This window comes from Solanum stenotomum, chromosome 5 (genome assembly GCF_019186545.1).
Source record: "Solanum stenotomum isolate F172 chromosome 5, ASM1918654v1, whole genome shotgun sequence".
Classification (NCBI taxonomy): domain Eukaryota; kingdom Viridiplantae; phylum Streptophyta; class Magnoliopsida; order Solanales; family Solanaceae; genus Solanum; species Solanum stenotomum.
This window is the reverse complement of record NC_064286.1, coordinates 15,968,079-15,975,967: the sequence shown is the minus strand read 5'-3', so window position 1 is coordinate 15,975,967 and position 7,889 is coordinate 15,968,079. Positions and strand designations below refer to the sequence as shown.

General features: G+C 32.4%; 1 pseudogene; it reads left to right on the top strand.

Annotated features, from left to right (window-relative positions):
- Positions 1 to 3,750: 3,750 nt before the first annotated feature.
- Positions 3,751 to 7,889, top strand: part of LOC125863716 (uncharacterized) — an 8,350-nt pseudogene continuing 4,211 nt past the window's right edge.

The following is a 7,889-nucleotide window of genomic DNA, read 5'->3' as shown; positions in this document are numbered from 1 at the left end:
CATGTGATATTCCAATCAGCTTTGGTGAGCCATCTTATATTCCAGAAGACTTCACCTTTATTTTACAGTTAGTAGTTTTGAGATGTCGTGGTTCTTGTCCCGATATCCTTTTGTAATAGTAGAGGCTTTATAGATAGACAGAGTTGAAGAGTTTATGTATTTACATTTATTTTGAGTATTGTACAGACGTTTAAAAAGGTTGAGTATTCGAGTTTATTTAATTTATTTCAGTTTTAAGCTTTTGTATACTTGAGTTAGTCTTCCGTTTGTAGCCAGCCAGGATGATGGTTCACTTGGGAACCAGTAATGGTTCTCGAGTGCCGTCCACCTCCAGGGTGTAGGCTCAGGTCGTGATATAATCCTTTCTGCTTTACTAAGTGCTCTCTCGTATGCGAGATGGATTTTGGATGTTCTCTCAGCCATTTTAAAAATCATGTTTGTAATGTTGGATGCTATCTCGGTCATTATTACAAATTTCTCATCGAATATGATAACTAATTACACCATGTCTTGGTATACTTGTTTTGTTTTAATGCATTTATTTATATATATATATATATATCTTTGTAACAACCCAAAAATGGATGAGATGGCACTCGTCTTATCTCACTAAGACAAGTCAGTCTAAAACCCAAATATCCCAAAAATGTGGAAGTAAGACAAATTGAAATCTCAAAATATCGTAAGTGCGGATAACTAAGTCAACTTAATAAAGTCCCCAAAATCTGGTTGTCACGTGTACAAGCCTCTAAAGTATTACAATTGATTCAAAAGAAAAACACAAGTCTCAAATGACATTGTTTCTAGAATAGAATAAGATCATAAATAGAAGTAAGAAGGTCTGCTGAGATGACAAACAGCTACAACCCTCGAAAAAAATAAGAGAATGGAGGGTATCACAAAAAAAACATAATATCGCACGTAGAATATGATATGTTTGTCCTAATCACTTCTATGATCAATGCTTACTCAGAATAGGAAAAAATACATAAAATGTCCTAATTGCAGTTGTAGATGCTGCTTCTTTCTTCTTCCTTTTTTTTAAAAAATTAAGAGAAAATAGTCAAATGCCCCTCCAATTTATTATCGGATTTTCAACTATATACTTCAACTTTACGTGTGTTTTATTATCCCCATAAATTGTTTAAAACTAAAATTATTACACCCTTAAAAAGCAACAACCACATTTATATTGAAGGGCAAAACTCACGCGTTTGACACGTGGATTTCTTAAAAAACTATTACTCTATTCTTTACCTTTTTCCCCTATATTTTCATCTTTCTTTCCAACATCAAAAGTCTTTTCACCATTTTTTCCCTTCACTGCAAACAGAAAACTCCACCAATCAACATATGGAACCACCCACTTCCTACCACCAACATTACCAAGTCCTAAATCTTTTGACATATCAAAAAACTTCAATTATTAATGCTTCTTTTCTTTCTTTACAATTTCCCATAAATTAGTTTATATCTTTTTGGCGGAATTCTAAATAATTTGACGACTTATGATAGTAAAAGAAAATTTTTAACTATCTTTCGAAATCATTAGATCTGAACTCATTTAAAAATAAGCGTCAGATCATCTCATCACAAAATAATCCAGCTAGCTGCTATCATCAACAGACGATAGCAATGACAGTTTTGATGAGGAAAAGGCCTGCAAAATTTTCGATTTATATATGTTTCATACACTATTTGATTGATACAAGATGATTTTTAGGGGTGTATATGTTAAATTGCTCAAATTGAGGCTATGTATACATAACAATGCGACATTGATCGTTCCAATTTCATTAACAAAATCACATGTGGGTTTCGTGGAAAACCCAAAATTCTTTCTAGATTTGAAATAAAATTTTCTTACCAAATTGAGGCACCGAATAATCAAGATATGAATTTTCAACCCAATCGACCTTGTGGTTGGCATGTAAAGTGATGATTAACAAGTCCAATAATATCAATAAGGAATTTATTTTCAAAATTTTCTAATTTCATGCACAAATTGAAAAACAAAAATTCAAGAATCAAGAGGAATACTAAAATTTCATTGTCAATTATGTAGAGATGGTAGTGATGGTGACGATGAAAAAAATAGTGGCGGTGGCGATTTAGAGATGGTGAGTGGTGGAATTTGATCTGTGTTGTAATGAAGAAGAAAGAAACAAATAAAGAAAAAAGAATAATTATAAATACAAGTATTTCTGAAAAGAAATACTAAAAATAAAAGTTTACTATTTGATTTTGGTGCTCACTCTCTCAAGGAGAGTGAAATACACTCGCTTTGCCACATAAGTGTTTAAAGAAATGATAATTCCAGTTTTAAATAGTTTGGAGTAGTGATAGGACTCCCGTAAAGTTTAAGTGTGTAGTTTGGGAATTCAGTAATAGATTGGGGGGGAGGGGTGGCATTTGACCATTTTCTAAAAAAATAAAATAAAATTTGACGTATTGAAAGTGTCAATCTTTTTGAGTGAATTATATATCAAAAGACTTGAAACATCAAGAGGATTTTTTTTCTATATGAATCTTTTTTGTGGTGGATAAATTGGAAATTTTGAATATATTTTTTAATCTCAATAATATTTTTTTTCATCATACCAACGTGAAATTCTAAACACTATATCTTCGATTTTTTCTTCAAGTGAAATTTATGTTTTAAATAGTAATTCAATTCATAAAGTATATAACGAGATACTTGATGACAAAATACAAATAAATGTTGTGGTACTAATTCTCTGGAACATGTGTTGAATAGATACAATCGAAGGAGGACCACTGACACCCCTTTTTGTTTATTTTATTGAATCTCCACTTTGTTATTTTCCATATGAGTGAAGTAGCTGGAGACATTTAAATTATAATAATATCATAAATGTCAGTTTCTTTTCCAAAGTCTTTTTTTTTAATTAATACTCGTCTGTCTCTAATTACTTGTCAATTTTTGAATTGATACACCTATTAAGAAAATAATCATTGACATAGTGAGTTTACCATTTTACACATATTAATTATGAAGTAGATGAATTAAAAATTTAAGATTTTCAAAAAGTTTTACCTTTTTCAAAGTAATTGATTGAGGGTATAATAGGTACAATTTTTTTTGGTCATTTCTTGATTTGTCAAAATGGACAAATAATTAGGGACAACTATAAAGAAAAAAGTGGATAAGTAATTAGGGACAAATGGAGTATATCGGATATATTAGGTGATACATCATTTCTTGTTTAATACTACCTCCGTCTATTTTTATTTGTCATAGTTTCCTTTTATAAAGTCAAACAATAAAAACTTTGACCAACATTTTATGATGTATTTTTTCAATATGCAAAAAATTGCAATTTATAGTGCTCTTCGTATAGTTTTTGAATATCTAAAGTTTTTGTTTAAAATATCAAATTAATGTAATCTAATTTAATTTTGAAAATTAGTTAAATTGACTTTCGAAAAACGCAGCTTATATGAAGCAATGAATGATCACTCTTTACTTGAAAACATAATAATGCACAAAAGGGAAAGAACAAGTGCAATCTTTCCCCAAAATAAATGAGATAATTTACTAGAAGAATACACAGCTTAATTAAATTTATGCATGTTACTCAATAAACACTATAGTGCAAACACAATCTATTGTTTGGCCAAGTAAAAGTCATATATGTTTATATTGTAAACCAAACTTGTTGAATTAAAATTCATGATGAAGTGACATGTAATGTTTGGTGCATGCAGGCGTCAAATAAGTAGGACATGATGGTGAATGAAATGGTTGATGATGAACCAAAATCCCTAGGAAGATGTTCTGTGTTTACTTATGGTGTGGGACACATGCTGAATGATATAACATCTTCCTGTTGGTATACATATCTCTTGCTCTACTAGACAGATATTGGATTGTCCCCAAGATTCCTACTTTATTTGTTAACTCACTCAATATGTGTCTTTCCTCCCCTATTTTTTGAGATTTATCTGTTAATTAAGCCTCTTTAATTCACAGCAATGCCGCAACAGTCACACTTACTGGTCAGTTTGCTGATGCATTTACGACCATAATAGCTGGTGAACTGGTATATATATTACATTTGATTTTCCATGTTTCCTATATATACAGGAATTATTCTTATATATCTTTGCGGTATGTGTTACATATATTCATGAAGAATAACTACTGCCTTTTATGTCTATGTCTTATGGAAACATCGTGTTAAGCTTAACATCCCGTGCTAGAATTAGTTAAACTTAGCTTGTTCATGTTAGTGCAGAACTGCACATAAGTACATTATCTGTTTCTAACCTGCTCAACAGTATTATAGCCCACCATTTTGGAAGTCACTTATGTATTTAATTAAATATACAGAACATATTTTTCTCATTTGATATAGCTAATTCATTTTCTTTTACTGATCAAGAAAAATAAGTTGGGGATAAGTGAGAAATTTGTGCTATAGAACATAATTTTCCGACTGATTTCTCACCGAACCAGCTCATTGTTAAAATGCATAGTGGAAAATAGATTTTCACAGAAATAGTGGGAAACTTCCTAATTTTTCCATATGAAAATATTAACATACCGATTCAATCAAAATATTTGTGGAAATTGCCCCGGATCATTTTTCAATGGAAAACTTCAGTGGGAAAATGGTGATTATTTAGTAGTGAGCATTTAACCCTGCAGCCTTTTTACTTTCCTTTTATGCTGCAGATAGACAGGTTTGGTCATTTCAAAATATGGCATGGCATGGGATGCCTGTTAGTTGCTCTATCGTTTACATCACTCTTCGGTGGTTGCCTCCCTTGCAAAATTCTTGGATCTGATTCACCTGTCGTTCAAACCGCTGGTTACTGCATATCTGCAGTGGATGGTCTTGCACTCAGATATCACACATGTAATCTCCTCAGCTTATCCACTTCTACGTGTTACAATCTTTGTTGTACAAATGGCTGGCGTAGTACGGAATGCTATATGATTTCTCATCCATTTGCCTCTCTTTCTAACTATATGTTTCTAAGACTAGAACTAAAAACTTTAACTAACATTTCGATCTTCAAGAGCTTTCTATGAGGGTTTTTTTTCAATCTCTTTTTTTATCATGAGCTAGAAAATAAGAAAAACTTTTGTATTCTGTCACGCAGTGATGCACATACTCTTATCTCTATTACTTGATATGTCCACTTTTATCTATGCGAAAAAATCCAGGACAAGGACTCATGGCTAAATGTTTATTGCAGGTCAATGGTGAATGGAGTCACACTAAACCCAACAAGCAGAGTAGCCTGTGTTAGCTGTCGCAATGCTTTTACAATGGTTGGATATTTTCTATACGATTAGTTTCATATACTGATACCGATATTTTCTATGTGATACTTGATATACTAATCCCTTTTTCCCTCTTTTACCATTTCCCTGAAAAATATTGGTCAAGATTGCAAGCCTAATCTTATATGTGATTGCATTTTTCGTCTTCAATAAGGAAACTTCTAGTTCACAGGTTGACATTAAGAATCAGGTACTTAATTTTAATCAAATGCTCATCTATATTTTCAAGCTTTTACAATTGGATTAAATTTTGACTAAAGAAATAATACATGTAGTACCAATTGGTGGCTTATTTTTCGATTTTCATTTGGTACAATTGGATTTTCATTTTGCTACCTTTTTCCAATCCCATTTGGTAGTATTATATGTTTATGTTTAATTTATCTCACTATTAACTCGTTATTGCTTGAGCAGACAGTTAATGTTGTAGTATTTTGTGCATTTTAAAACAAGAATCTAATGGGAAAAGTGCTACAGCTTCGTGGACATACTGGTTGAAGAAAGTCCAATATTACCAAGTACTTAGCATCTATGTGTTAACTCGAGTTGTGACTAATGTCTCTCAGGTCAGTATAAACCTCATCTTTTGTTTTTTTTTTAGTTTTCAACTCTCAAATACGCAGTATTGCATTGCTCGGGTCACCTAATTTTTAGTATGTGTATTTTTTTTCTTTTTTTGGTTCAGACCTTCTTAGCTGTTTATGTTATCAATGATCTACGGATGAGCCCATCTTCAAAAGCCTTGGTATGGGCCTTACCATCAAATTTAAATAAGGTGCTCTTCTTTTGAGGAATAAATTTCAATTTATTCTAACTAATCAATCTTATTCATGTGAATAGATTCCTGCCATCATCTACTTATCAAGCTTCGTTGCGTCTGTCCTCCTGCAGGTTCTCTTCACCATTCAGTTCATATTTAATTCTTTCCCAGACTCACTTTTTCTGTTCATGCATAAACTATTTTGATTGCTATTTGCTTGTAGGAGCTCAAATGGAGTGGTGAACGGTTGAACGCCTTCTTTTCCGCTGGGGGTCTCCTTTGGCTATTTTGTGGAGCTGTAGTAATTTTCCTCCCAATAAACATGCATGCTTTTATGTATGTCTTGTCCATACTTATTGGCATAGCAAACGCGTTGATGATGGTAAGTGAGGTTTTTTTAAAAAAAAATTCTAGATTGATTAGTCGGTATGTATAGTTACCTGTTTATTGTATGTTAAAATATCACATGCTTAGATTCCAAACAAAAACCTGTTGGTATAATTTCTATCAACAATTATCCAGCTTGGTTTAGGCAATTAATCAGACATTTCATAATTGTGATGTATCATTCTGAATCTCTTTTTCTTTTAATGAAAACTAGAAAATAGACAATAAAGGAGCAATTGTATTAGTAAACAGACCTTTATATGCTTTAGTTCCTAGAAAAATGAAACTTGTCATGAATCAATTGCAGAGTATCAGACATCAGTGCGTTCATCGCTAGTTGCTGCAAAGTAACTATGAGTTGATAAGCAAACCGGTTCATATGTCATAAATGTGTGTTGCTATATGATAGAAGTTTTTCATTTTGATGACAGGTAACAGCAATAGGAATGGAAAGCGAGCTAGTTGATAAAGATCTTGATGGATCTGCTTTTGTTTATGGATCATTGGGTTTTATTGACAAAGTTTTATGTGGAGTGTTTTTGTACTTTCTTGAGTCTTATGAGAGTAAGAATCTGGTTCCCCTCTCTCCGTCTACTATGTCCATGCACGTCTTAAAAACAACAGTTTTCTTAGGCATAATATATAAGCGTCTCTTTAACTTGGCATCATCTAGCATCTATATATACACTCCAACTTTGGGTATGTACAAGTAGATATGTAAACTTGTAGAGAGTTGATCAAGTAGATACATATGTCCTACTTGTTGTCCAATGTGACAATTTGCATCTTACGTGGCGTCCTACATGTAGGGCACGTGCATCTAGTTATTCAACTTTAAACAAGTTTAAGTGTCTACTTATGCACACCCAAAATTGGAAGGCATAGATGCAAGCGATGTCAAGTTAAATGATATATTTATGTATTACGCATTTTCCTTATGTCATTTCTTGAAGAGAATCTATAGTAATTTGCAAAACTTACCTAATAACTTAAGCATTATAAGTTCATTGATCATTGAAAGTGATAACGTATCAAAATCCTTGTCAAAATATTTCCCTTTCCAAATTTTGTTCAATGATTTGCTATCAACAAAGGAAAAATGTTGTCATAACATATTCTGGAAGACATTGTTCTTCTTTGTTAAACTTAATGAGTCTTTTTCGAATGTCTGTCAAGTTTGATTCAGGTTAACGATAAATTAACTTGAGCTTTGTTCTGAATAATGCAGGTGCAGATCCTCTTCCCTGTGATCTAACATATCCTTGTTTCTCCATTACACGATTTTCTCTAGGTTTCATTCCAGGGATTTCTGCTTTAATTGGAGTCGTAGTCGCATTCTTCTTAAGGTTCCACACACCCAATCCTAAGACACTGAGAGAACCCTTCTTGGCATAGCTCTCAAGGAGTAAACGTGCAATAAATTCAGGG